The sequence below is a fragment of the Scatophagus argus genome, chromosome 1, assembly GCF_020382885.2.
Source record: "Scatophagus argus isolate fScaArg1 chromosome 1, fScaArg1.pri, whole genome shotgun sequence".
NCBI lineage: Eukaryota > Metazoa > Chordata > Actinopteri > Scatophagidae > Scatophagus > Scatophagus argus.
Window position 1 is genome coordinate 21034212 of NC_058493.1, and position 14305 is coordinate 21048516.

A 14305-nucleotide genomic window follows, 5' to 3' on the forward strand; every position below is an offset into this window, starting at 1 on the left:
ACCATGGGGTTTGCTTGCCTTGGCTCTAACCATTAAGAATGAAGGTATGATATATGACGCAAGCTTAAGAGAGTAACTTGTGTGTGCTTTGCCTGATCCCAAGACAATCCCAATTTAATTGTGCATTAAAGACTGTGCACTGCGTCATTTATTACATTGTTTATTTAGCCCCCCCGCTTTATTCCTATTTGAGCTCTAATTAATCCTGCACGGAAATCTCAACTTCATTAACTTGGGCAGCTCTAGGCCTCAACCGAGGTTAATTACTAAAATAAAAATGGAAAGTTTTTTCAGTGTAACCAAACACTGGATGTGATAGTACCGCAGGAAATATTCAGCACAAATGTAAGAGGTCACATTTCTTTTCTTTCAATATTAGATATGAAAATAGTGCATGGGCTAAAATCAAGACATTAGAAAAATAATTTCTTTTCGTTAAATGAAAGAAATTAGGATTTTAGCAGTTTAACAGTATCAATCAGCTTCCTCCTCATTGCAAGGCAAAGATTAAATCTGAGCTAGCTAAAATCTCTAATAAATAAATAAATAACTAATAAATAGCTAAAGTAAAATGCATGCTACAGAAGTGTTACAGAAGTAATTTGATGATAAAACTATTGAAGAGTATTTGGAATGGGTATAGTGGTCAGTTCCTAAGATCATTAAAGGTCATAAAGACTCCAAAACAGGAAGGAAACAAGAAAATATTGTGTTACTGCTCTTTGGGCTTTCAGTTACATTCAAAAATACATCAAATTAAGTGAAGATGATGAATATTCACAAGATATTTGCTCACAAGAATGTATAGCTTCACGTTGCCCTTTGTCAACAAGGTTCTGTGTTCCAGATGCAACATCTGGCTTGCATACACAAGGGCTTCAGGGGGCACTTAAACACACGCATACAAGTATGCACATATGTACACATCATTACACATACGCACACAGGCACAAATACGCACACAGAGGCTGCACAAAGAAGAGGGGGATGGAGGCATAAAAAACATTGAATTGGCTCAAAAGTTAACAGCTGTATAATATCTGCAATGGGTCTCGGTAGATGCATCCCCCCAGTAAAGACTCAACAATTAATTATCCTGCTGCAGATTCCTGGCAGCCCCTCATTTTACTGACGAGTGCACTCCTGCTGCTTCTTCAAAGATTAACATTTAAAAATTCATCAGCTGGCTTTTCCAGGGTACTCAAAAGCCCTGAGTATTATTCCATAAGAGTATGTTTTATTATGTCTACGTGCTTATTATCACCACCATCACAGCCATGAGGCCAAATTAGGAGCAAAATGCTTGACTTACTCAACCAGTTCATAAAAGAAAAAAAATAAATAAACAAAAGGAGAGAACTCCCGACCAATGTCTTATGTGCTTTAGGCAATGGTTTGACTATATGCCACCTGAATCTGTTCCTGTACATCTATTATCCAAATTGAGGAAAAATCTTCAGATAAGCTCACACTCATTTATTCTGAAGCTTTTAATTCATGTCTCTATGTTATTACACTGTAGTTTTAATAGGCTGCTTTTAAACACAGGAGCAACATTTGTATGAGCCAGGTCAGAGATACATCCCTGATGTGTGACCATACTGTACGGAGCAGGGGAGACATCGACGGCATTCTCGCCAAAATTGTGCCGTGGAAGATAATTATTTTTAATAGCTCGAATCAGCAAAGGGGGCATGCTGATTGAGAATGAGACTTTTATTGTTGTGGAAAATGCATCTCCATGCTGCAGTTGAAGTGTGAGCTGTGCTTAATTTTGCTGACATGGGTCTAGCATGCCAGTGTGGCAAGGGCAAACCAGCACTGGGTGAAGAACAATTACAGCCACTAGAAGACTCAGTATTAAAGTGTAGAAATTTGGCATTGTATAAAGCTAAACATAAGCCGTTGTGTTATGCATGGACAGTACGCAGGATTTAATCTGTCTTAGTCTGTCTTCTTTCAGAAGGTTTTAGCACTGTAGAGCGACTGGCCTGCATGCAGGGGCAGTAATGAAGCAGCATTGTTGTTAATGTTATATTCCCACGCCAATGGAGCTGAGCTTTTTTGCTATTTTAGTAAGTCTTAATAGTAATATTACACTTTACACTTTTGCAGAATACAGGGCAGAGGCAGACTCATTAATGAGACAATAGATACAACCTCATGACTGTGTTTTAAGTAAGTAATAAAATTACAGAACAAGATATAGGAATACCATGCAGTAACAGCCTCATGGCTTCCTGGGTGATCGACTCATGAATCTCAGTCTCATGTTAATAGCAACATTAATGAAGTTAAAGTTGCTGTTCTAAAGTATGTTCTGTCATGTCCCTGGAGTCTCACTTGCACTGATAGCAGAAGTGTTAGACTATAAGTGTGGTTGGTTACACAGATTGGTGACATTCCCTCTCTCTTGTGAGTGCCTGCGCGATCTACTGGAAAGTGAGTCTGCTTGTTGCTGCTAATAAAGCGCCTGTTCAAAAGAAGAGAAAACTGTCTTGCTGGGTTTTGCCGTGAGTGAACCACAGCTCACTACAATATGAATACACACACACACCGTTTATATCAATCATGTAGTTGTTGTGAATAACATGGCAGATAATACATTTGCACCTACAACGAGAAGAGATTAAAACAACTTGGGCATCAGCAGGGCACTGGGAGCTTTTAATGGTTAACAGCAGATGTTTTGAAGACTTCATTTATGCCCCAAGAGGCTTATCTTTTCATCAGGCCAAAATTAGCTAAATTGTTTCATCTCATCTGGCTCAGTGTGGGGTAAATAGGTGGGGTGATTTATTATCCTTTTATTAAGTACCATCATGTGCCGAGTGTTACAGTGTGTGTCCTTGAAAGGAAACCTACATGCACTGAAACACACAAACCAACCAGATCAAATTGAAAATAAAAAGGTAAATGTGAAACCCATAAAATACATCCACATGCTGGATATAATGACTACTTGGAATATTTAAATTAAGAACGATTCCAAAAGGCTTGTAACTGTTTGTTTTCCATAGACTCACAGCCAGTGACTCACAGCCAGTAGCTTTGTGGCCCAAAGCCTGAGGTCTGTCAAATCAAAAATGGCTTGTTGTTGGTGGCCACCCTTCAGGCCACTGAGTAGGGGCACAAGTATGTTGAGTTTTCCAAAATGGAATAGAAAAACAGCTGGGAAATAAGGATGCCTCTGGATGTTATTGTGCCACCTTCTCATCTTACATTAGGCATTAGTCCATCATTTGGCACGAGTGCATGGCCTCAAGCAGTCAAAGCAACACACACATGAACACACTCCACATCACTGGTTGGAGGCAGGGGGATGATGGACCAGTGCTGATGTGTGGCCACTTATAAAAACTGCCTTTTTCCCTTCAGTTCATGGTAATAACAAGCTCTATTAATTTATATACAGCAAAAGGGCCTTTTTTTTAGTGAGTAATGTTCTTTTTTTTTTTTTTTTTTTTTTTTTTGCTAATTTTATCAGAATTTTTCACAATTCTTATTGTATACCTGAATTTAACTTTGTAGTAGAATTTCCTAAAACAAAAACTTACTTCAAGCACATCACTGAGACTGCATAACGGATAATAACTAACCAAGCAGTAAAGAAAATAACAACTTCCTGACTAAGCCCTGTATTCAGTCACAGGTGCATGTAAGGGATACTCTCTATGCATTGCATCCATCATGCACAACTTTAGGCTGAACATCGGGCATGCACATATTTGTTTTTTGTTGGCAGTTCTCCTGTAATTTATCAGTATGGGTTGTGCACAGTATATATGGTCCCACATTCCTCCCTGTTCTTAATTTGCAAATGACGATTAAATGAGCCGCATAAAAATCATGAATAAGCAGAAAATGATAGACCATTACTCTGTATAATTCTGTAAATATAAGATAATGTAGGACATGAACAAAATCTTAAGTCGATGAAAATGTCTTTAAAAACTGGCACACTAAATAAATGTTCTGTTGCTGAGCATATCCAAGTAGACCCATATGAATAAGTTCACATAGTAATTTATTTTAACCAACGAATCCATATAAAATGCAGCACTCTGGTCAATCACTGGCATCTCTTTTCCCAGTTATCACTCTTTTACTAGCTTTTAAACAGTAAACTGGCTTTTACCGGGCTTGAACATAGTTCCATGGATGTAGTAATACTAAAATAATAATAATAATATTAATTGAACGAGACTGAATCCACCACTCTGCACACACCACACATACCAACAGAGATGAGGTAGTAGCGACAGCTGGACGGAAAAAGTAAAAAGTCCCCACACCCCCAAAGTCTCTGCTAATACAAGGAGGAGCTAAGTGGCTCTCTGAGGCTTGAAAATTTCAAGAAACCAAGCAACAGGCTGCAGTACTTCAAAACTGACAAATAAATTATTCAGGAGAAAGTGGCAGTGAGGGGCACCTTGCAACAGGTCTCTCGAATGACAGTACAGAAACTCTGGACATGGTAAACTACTGCTATGCAGCTAAATGCTAAGGGAAGAAATGACAGTGCTAAATCTACTATTGCTGCTGATTTTACTGTGTTTGCAGATAAAAAATACCTCACAAATTGTGAAAAGATTGTAATCTGCTCACTCAAACCTCACCTATAGCTCCTCAGGGACACATTTTGTTCCATTAACAGCGATGTGTATTATTATATGTGTATATAGGAGACATGTAAATGAAAGTCAAACAAGATGCTTTATGAGTCAGGATCCATCAAGATGAAATATTTAAAATCATTTTCATTGTGGAAAAGTAAATGTATGAAAGAAGTGACATTGAAATAGTTTGATGGGGAAAATATTCCGTGCAAGTACCTAATAACACACATACCAATACCAGGTGGCACAATCTGGATGAGAGATACTTGGTGCAAAGTGGTCTGTTCTCACTTATTTTAATTAAATACTAAAAAAGTTAGTTGACATTTATTTTCTTTTTGTCTCATGAATATCACTTACCAGTAGCTCCACTGAGACAGACAGTGAGACAGTGAGACCAAGAAATGAAAATTGGGTGTTTTTCAGGTGTAGAGTGCGACACCACATGTGGCCTTATGTGTAATTCAATGGCGGCAGGTAATTTCACATTTTCTGTGAAAGATTTATCTACTTCAGCCACTGACTCACTGCCTTCAGCTGTTTGTACAATGCTGTTTGCTAGGTGTTTGGTATCTGACCTGCTGGGCCGACCATTCAAGCCAGCAGTGAAAGCCATTGCCTTAGCTTTTTGTTTTTAATCCTTGCTATACTCCTGTGTGCACAAACATAATGTGCAGCACAGCCCATGAAAGGTTCATTTGTAGAAATTCTGAATTTATTTATTTTCTCGAATCATGTTTGTTTTTGTTTATTGTATTTTTTTGGTGCTCTCAAGGGAATATCAGTCAAACTGGTTTTGGTTTATTCGTCTCAAGATTGGCTTTTATCTGTTTTTGCAAGTGAACTTTTCACTTAATGTTACTATTTAAAAAAAAAAAAAAAAAAAAAAAAAAAAAAAAGTCCAGTAGCCTGTCCAGCATGTTTGGGGGATGCTGCTCACTTCACCCATTCGGAAAAATGATGGGTCTACACTGATATTTCTTTTCTTTTTTCTTTCTTTCTTTCTTTCTTTTTTTTCTTCTTAAGATTTTTGACTTGTAAATTACTGTATCAGAATGTTTCCTGAAGTGATTACATTAATAGCCAGTTAAGATGGAGTGAGTGGGTAGCAGTCAGTGATTATAGTATTTCTTTGCAGTCAGACAGTCCAAGAATGTAATGATATATACAGTGGAACAAATATAGCATTAATCCAATAAATGAGAATGGGCTGTATCACCCCTTGAGTGATTACATCTTTATATAAACAATATACAGCATACAAACACAGTTTATACAGGAGGTCCCTGTACTTTTCCTCTCAGGTAACTTATTTTGTCAGTGTTCTTTAATTTATTCATAGACTTGCATATCAAACCACAACCAGTCCACAGTGTTTGCTATAACTTCTTTTCACAAAATGTCAACATCGTTGTCATCTAAGATTATAAGGGGATTTGGGCCATTATCAGCAGGTTTCTGCCTTGGACAAACAAATCCACAGCCCGGTGGGGCTAAGAGACACATGTAATGGCACGAGAAATACAGGAGAGCTATGTTATTCTAACACTATGTAAATGATGTAATGTAAGGGGTAATTAAAATGCTAAACTACCCAATCAAAGCTTTATTTCAACTCATCTGAAGTTAAAGAGTTCTCTTTCCTATTATGGTCCAATTAGCCAGGAGAATTAGTCTATCAGCAGTAGAAAGACTGAGGGAGTCAGCAGCCTCAAGCCAATACTGTTAGTTATCACATTGTTCCTCTGTGTGTGTGTGTGTGTGTGTGTGTGTGTGTGTGTGTGTGTGTGTGTGTGTGCGTGTGTTTTCCCCCCTATTTCTCCACCACTTCCTTCCCACATGCCACAGACATGCAAATCAGGTAAATTAGAGTCTTAAAATTGGCTTTAGATGTCCAAGTGACAAATCTTGTAATTTGTCTTGGTTAATTACTTGTGATGGGATCTTCATAATGCCTTTATAAATCGAGCTACAAGTTACACACCACACATGTGAATGCTGATGTTAGCTGATGGTTGGTGGCAACTAATAGTTTAGTTTTAGTCATCTGTTTTGTGTTGCATTGTCCAGTGTAATGATACTAAACACACTGTTGTATTTTCCTAAATATTTAAAATAGACATCACAACTGCACTGCACACACAATGCAAGTTGTTTGCGTAGCAGAAAACAGATGCAGTTACAATTTCATGTGGCTCAGTAGTTCTATGACTAATCTTGAAGCAGCCTAAAGAATGCCAAGTATCGAGTACATCCCGTCAGCAGTGCGAAGCTGTAGGCTGACTGCTGGATGAGATTTCAAGGTGCTATTCTAGTAGAGAACTTAAAAACACTAATGAATTCAGATCAGTAGACCATGTAGCAAAGTGGTACTGTAGAGAGTCAAACAAGCAATAAGATTTCAGTGAACCTTTCAGGCAAGCAATACAATTATTTGTTTGCATCTTACAAATGACCTCATAAATTCTCGGCAAAGAGAGACGTAACCATTTGAGCTGTTTATCTCTTCGTCTGAGGCATGGGGTCATAGGTGACGTTTTGTGGGATTGTTGTCGAAGTATTTTAGTTCTCGACTTCGAATTTTTACCTTCAACAAGAATGGATGCAGTCTTGTCTGGACCACTTACACATAAATGTTCAGCAAATCAAACAGATTTTTTTCTATTAACACTATGGACAATATTACATCAACTATTGATTTTGTGTAGTCAAAGCTGATGGGGCTTTAAGTCTCTGACATACAGTCCTGACTGGATATCAGCTCCAATATCCGTCAACTAATGATGCATCTTGGTGGTATCATGCTCCCTAAAAATGGTAAAACCTCTTCTTATGAGGGTGATTCACTTTCTATGATGAGTATGCTTTTTCATTTACTGGGACAACAGAGATAATTCTACAGAGAGATGCTCCTTTAATAGGAGGAAAACGTCAAAAGCTTTACTCAGCTGATCACAGATGGAATTAACAAAAGACTGGATGGTGTTAACAGAGACACACAGGGGCTGCAGTCCAGCTTGGAAGTCAGCTGAGATAAGTTTGAAGAGATGATAATGAGATTGAAGGAGATTGAAACAAAGATAATGTAATTTGAAAACAGCTGAATGAATCCAAAGCAGAAAACTGATGGAATGTTTACCAAACTGAATCTGTGCAGGAGGACAAACTTTATAAATGAGACTGCTGACAAGAAAGAACTTGAGTAAATTAGAGAAGAAGATTTGAGAAAAGTTCTCAGCAGGGTGGGACTAGATGGTGTAAACATGGATATTGAACACACCCAGAGAACTGGCCAGTACAAGCTGGTGGAAAAGCCAAGGAAAATTGTTGTAAAACTTTGACGCTGTAAAGACAGACAGAGTATCCTTTCCTCTACCAAGTAACATAAATAAAGCAGAGCGAACTGTTGCCCAAGTTGAAAGCTGCCCATGAAAGGGATGATCAAGAAAGGTTTGATTTTTGTCTTATTCCTAACTTTCCATACCGTTTTTCTTGGCTTTATGTGTCCACGTAACAAACACACACCCTTGTTATCAAGTTTGCCAGGAAAGAGTTTGGCATTAGCTTGTTTAAACTGGCCTTATTTGAAGCCAATAAAAGTTCTCCATGAAATCCCGTTGCTGGTACATCTACATCTTCTGGCACATTATTATCCTTGCTGTAATCAGTGCTGGGCTCTCTACAAGTAGGAAACAAGCTCCCTCCCTCTTCTGGTGCGAATACATTTCTGCTTGATGATTTTTTAATATTTCGCTGTTTAGAATATTTTTAACTCGTATCTATATGCATTTTGACATGCATCTTAACTGATTTTGTTCTAAACCAGTTCAGATGAACACAACTCTCGACACTGCTAAGATTTTGCGATCATTTTCAGGAAATTAGAGTCCAGTGGTGACATCGAGGAGCCCTTTAAACCCTCATAAGAGACCGTCCTAAAATTATAGTTTATCAAACATGATTCCAGTCAAGTGGTCAGATTTATGCATGGACCTAATCACATGTTTCTCAGTAAAGATGAAGCGAGACTACTGCAGACAGTGCAATAAAGATTACACCAGAAGTAATGTTAGTCTTTGTTCTTAAAAGGAAATTTCAGGGGTATTAATTTTCTGTCTTGAGTGGTGTATTTTCACTTACATGATTTGATTGCTTTGAAAAGAAAAACTAAATTGTCCAAAATTCTGGAATCAGGAATGTGCATATAAATAGTAATATGAAATACTGACTGATTAGTGAATGGAATTAAATGATGCAAATGTTGCTTTAAAAAACGGATAAATTAACAAAATTTACTGATGATGAGCTGCAGTATTTCATGCTTCAAAAGGACAAAAACAAGTTTGCTTGCTCATAAATCGGAGTCCTTTTCAGTAGAACTCTTAATTTCAAGTTGAGAAATAAAGCTAATCAGAATGCTCTTTCCCCCTTAAGAGCAATTTTGGGGGAGACGAGCTCTGGCATTGAAATGGCTAAAGCCCGTCAAAAGAAAAGCTCCTGCAGCTGCTAGCTTGTTTAGGTTCATACCAGTAGCAATCAGGTTGGGGATTAGGTTAACTTGTAACTTTCAGTTTGGAAGTTGCTAGCCTGGAAACCAGATAGCAGAAGGGAGGAGAATGCCATCTGAAACGGGTGGCTCATGGCACGCTTATACCAGCAGCCTACATCTGCTGAGTCAAACTATGCATTTCTGTGTGAAATGTGCATCTCAGTTCATGGCTTTAAGATGTCACTATTTACTTTAATCTTTCATGCTATTGAATTATGTAAACTTAATGTATGCCCCCCTGTCAACCGTATTATAAGAAAGAAAACATGTTTTTTTTTTTTTCTCATTGGAGCATCCAACCAAGCAGAACACAGTTAAGGAAATGTTGCTCTCTCTCTTTGATGGCACATCTCATGGTGTAGATAACTTGCATAGAAAGATTTTGTTTTTGGACTGCTTTCCAAACCAGTATGTATATTTAATAGATGCTTTCTCAGTGGGACCTGTCCTGAAACAGACCACAATTATTCCCATAGATCAAAAAGCTTTAAAGAGTTTACTGGCTCCAGTTACCTATTAGTGGATTCATTCAGGAGCTCATTGTTAATAAAATAATCAATAAATAATTATTATTAGTAGTAGTATCTCACTATTTACAAAATACATAGACTTACAGAGCAGGATACTTTAGTAGTACTGCATTAGTACATTTGAGTGATAATTTGTTCACATATATTGATAACAGGCAAGTAGTTGGGGCAGTGCTCTTGGATTTTACTGCAGCTTTTCATGTAATTATCCACAGTATTCATATTGCCAACACAGTAGGGTAGATTGTCTAATATAAAATAAGTTACATACTTTTTTATGTTGCGCTTTGCCTATGATGAGCACTGTTTTTCAAAGACCTTCATTTGTCTGAAGTAAGCTCCACACCAACTTCATGTAGTTCAGAAGGTGACTGAAAGTTATGAACTTGAGTTATTGCTGAACATTTTTGATTGCTTTAATTTTCTTTGCCTTGCTATTTTAATGTGACAGTTTTGTTGTTTTTATTGTAAGCTTTCTTTTATCTTCGATAATTAAAAATTTTAATAATTTTGCGATTTTTATGGCTTCTTTTGGCTTTTCTGGTTTTATTGTTACCTTATGATTTTAAATTGGTGTTTTGTCTTGTGCAAAGACAGCTGGAGATAACCTGAATCACCAACTTGAAGAGGAAACAAAGATTCTTACGAATATATACCAGGTTAAATTTTGAGGGTGACTAAAGAAATGTTTTCATTTGATTGCACGATAGCTGATTATTAATATTGTTTTAAAGTAAACCACTCAGAATTTTCCAGCCATTAATCTGTTATGCTGGTCTTTGAAGGAGTTGATTGGTCTCACAGCTGTAGGTTATATGCCGTCTGCCTTATGAAAAATAGAACCCCGTGAAAATCATCTTGTAACCCAAACCACGTCAGCTAATTGACACTCAAACAAAGCTGAGAGAGCTGCAGTCTGCTGCACTGATTGATGGACGAACATGAAAAGTAGCCTGCCTTTTCCCATTGTGTGACTATTCAATCAAATCCAGCTCAGTTTAGCAGCCTGTCATCGATATGCATGGAGATAACCTGTCACCACTTTCTTCTGTGTGAAGCGACACACTCTGTTTGTCTTTGTTTGTCAAGGTGCTACCCATCTGTCCACCAGTGAACAATGCAAGCCTGCTGCACCTCTTTTCATAAGTCTGTCCAAAAAATAAGAAACTCTCAGAAAAATATGTTGCTAAATTTCATTTCTACTGCGCTTTGATTCATCTTCAAATCTGTGCCATCACATTTCCATGTGGTTTTATGTCAACCTGAAAGCTGTAACAAAATAAACAGCAGTCTTTGTAAGATTTTAAGCATTGCCACGTAGGGGCAGGACTAGAAACAGAGATCATATGCTACACTCATTTTTTTCTCTCTTTCACTCTATATTTACACTGACTTTCAAAAATCTCAAGCAGTCCTTTCATGATGTACTAAATTACGTAATGAACTGCAGTGTGTTTTGCGGCCTTTCTTGGTATGTATGTGTGGGTATAAAAATGTGTGTAAAAATAGATTATTAAGAAAAACCAGGAAATAATGAGATTACTATATGATCTTTGACTTTCTGCAAAATGTTAAGCAATGACATTTTGGACCATCACACCCAAAGAAAGACTCTCTCCTGACGTTCTTTCCAGTGGGACATTTGAACAGATGTTCTCAGTGAATGAGACAAGTAAACATGTCCTGTCATTGTGTGTCACTGGTGCACAGCTCCTGTCAGCACTCATAAGACAGGAAGTAGGTCAAGAGAACTTTCATGAGGAGGATACATTTTAACTTTTTAAAGGACAAAGTGCCTTCTTTAAATGACAGGGACCTGTGTGGTAATTCTTCTATTCATAATGATTTTGGACACGTTAAATGTTTTTATGGGGTGATTTTTTTTTTTTTGAAGGGGGGGGGGGGGGTGGGGGAGCTCAGGTGAAAAGCTTAAGAGACCTTTGTTGTCATGGTTTTAAAAAGGCAACGCTGCCTGTTGGCTGTGAAGGGAAACAAGCAGCAGTCTCCCACTTGCACCTCCTGCCCACATGGACTTTGTCGTGCTGTGACCTGACTTTTCCCTTTCCTTTCACCTTAATTACTATGGCCGCTAGGGAGCTTTGTGACCCGAACATAAACTATTGCAGCCTGACACAAAGTTCTGCATACAACCTGCACCATCAAACCACTGCCCTAAGCAACACACCTGCAAGTCATCTGCTCTTTTCCCTCCATCCGTAGCAGGTAAAGCCTGGTTACCGATAAGTTTCTTCTTCCTGAATCTTGAGCGAAGAAAGGAAATAAGCCAGCTTTATCTTTGAGGGGGAGGGTTGGACAGACCAAGTCTCAATTTATACTCCAAATGTGTTCATTTGAATTCATTTCAAACTGAATGTTATAACAATTATTGCAATTACAATACAATTAAAAATAATAGTACCTTCCAATAGTTTTATGCAATTGAACTGAACTTAACTGAACTTTATTTGGTGTTAACTCAATAACACCTGTGTATCTATTTTTTTTATTCAGATCATTGTCATTGTTATTTATATATTTCAAATTAGTTGAGCCACTCTGCAATCTTTCCAAGTATTGTCTGGCTGGGAATCACTGATGGACAGACCCAAAATAGTCTAAATAGGTATGTTGATAATTGAGGGTTTACTGGCATTTACTGGTGGAACCTTTGTACATCCAAGGTTGTTTTGTGACTGCTTTTAAATCTCTCTTTGATTATCTTGATGCTTTGATTCTTAGCTGTTACAAGCTAATTGTTTTTTCACGTTTGATGAATTCTTTTAAGTCACTTGCTAAATTTCAAGATGGTTTTTAAAGTGAAATCTTGGTCACAGACTTTTGAAGTGATTACTTTTATTGCATTTCATGCAGCTTTGATTTTACATTGTAAATAGATTATTATTTTCCTTCATTTTTAATTTGTATAAGCTGGTTGGAGAAGCATTCATTCCCTTTGGTTACATTCCAAATATTTCTACTCTTTCCACAAATCAGGTGTTTGAGTTGGCATCAGAAGTATTTTGACTAGTTTATTATTTTATTCAGTGTTTTTAGGAGCACTCACTCAAACAACTGAAATTTACAAGTGCGTATGCAAATATGTCCACCTCGTAGGACGAGGAGTTTACAGCTGTATGCAGATGTGAAAACAAACTACTTTGTTTGAATATTTCTAAATACATTTAACAAAGCAACAAATTTACAGATTTGTGCTGCAGATGACAAGAGGCCAGTTTATTTCCATGCCATCCGTTGACAGTGTGTCAAATGTTTATGGAATTAAATGACAGAGAAACCCATTGTGTGATTCAACTGTGCAAATCATGATTTGGAAGACAGCGTATACTCAGCGGTCAGAGCCCTGCAAAGGCTGAATGCACAGGGCATCTGTTGAGCTTAGCACTTTAAAACGATTTCTTGGCACCCACTGCATGCCCTGGTAGATCTGTCTCCTTTGAAGTTTCTTTAAAAATTCAACTGATTGGTGTGTGCGATAAAGCCATGAGGGTGTTAAAGGGGCAAGACAGGACACAGAGGATACACATAAAAAAAGGCTGATATGGATGGGATTTTTTTCTTTTTTATGGATTTTAATGTCACTAGTGATTCAATGTTTTTTTCAAGTTATACTAACTTTTTCAGTTCAGTTCAGTGTGCTGTATTTCTGTTTTATATCAGCATGATATGGACATACTGGACACTGGATGGGGCAAGAGACCATTGGAAAGAATACAGTGACCTTAAATGAAGTGAAAATCTCCAAGTTCATGCCTTAAATAAAGTTGCACAAGTATTTCCTTTTACTTCACACTTTGTGATAACCCCCCCCCCCCCCTTTGCTGTGCACATCTTCCTGGAGGTTATTCAGTACTTGAAGACACATCATGTGTCCCTGTGGTTCCATTTGGTTCTTTTTGAGATTCGCCTGCTTTGACCAGAGCAACACATTAACATCTGCCTGTGGTGGTTTGATGTTGTACATTCACTCATCACAACAAAAGCATCAATAATTCACACTGTGCCTTTCCGCCATAAACTTTTTGGAGGTTAGTGTTGCTCAGTTCTCAGCTTTTTAAGGAAAACAAAAGATGTGTTTTTTTGTGTCATGATTTGAATTACGACAAAACTTGTGGGTGTGACTCAAATTGCCTCTTTAATGTATATACATAGTAGCTGTAATAGTTCATATGAAGAGAAATATTAAAGCGGCTTTAAATATATTATTTCTAGATTGATTTGGAAAAAAAATAGTATCTATGTGATATGAGTCCCCACACATTCAAATACAAGTACCTCATTAAAAACAGTATAACAAAGAAATGCCAGTCAAAGGCTAACACAGTGCATTGTAGTGTTAAAAAATTATAGATAAAAAATGACACAAAGGCCCAATTATTTTAATTCACTCTTGCATAATGTGATTAAAACAATGTATTTCATGATGTTAAGTGCCTCCCATTACATGCCATATCGGTTTCTCACAGTGAAAAATGATGGACTATGAGTATAGAGAACATATCCAGTAAACGCAGGAGATCGATAATGAGCTGAAGCTTAATGCAGATGTGGTGAAGTTTTGCACATTTCAAATGAATTTATGACACCTG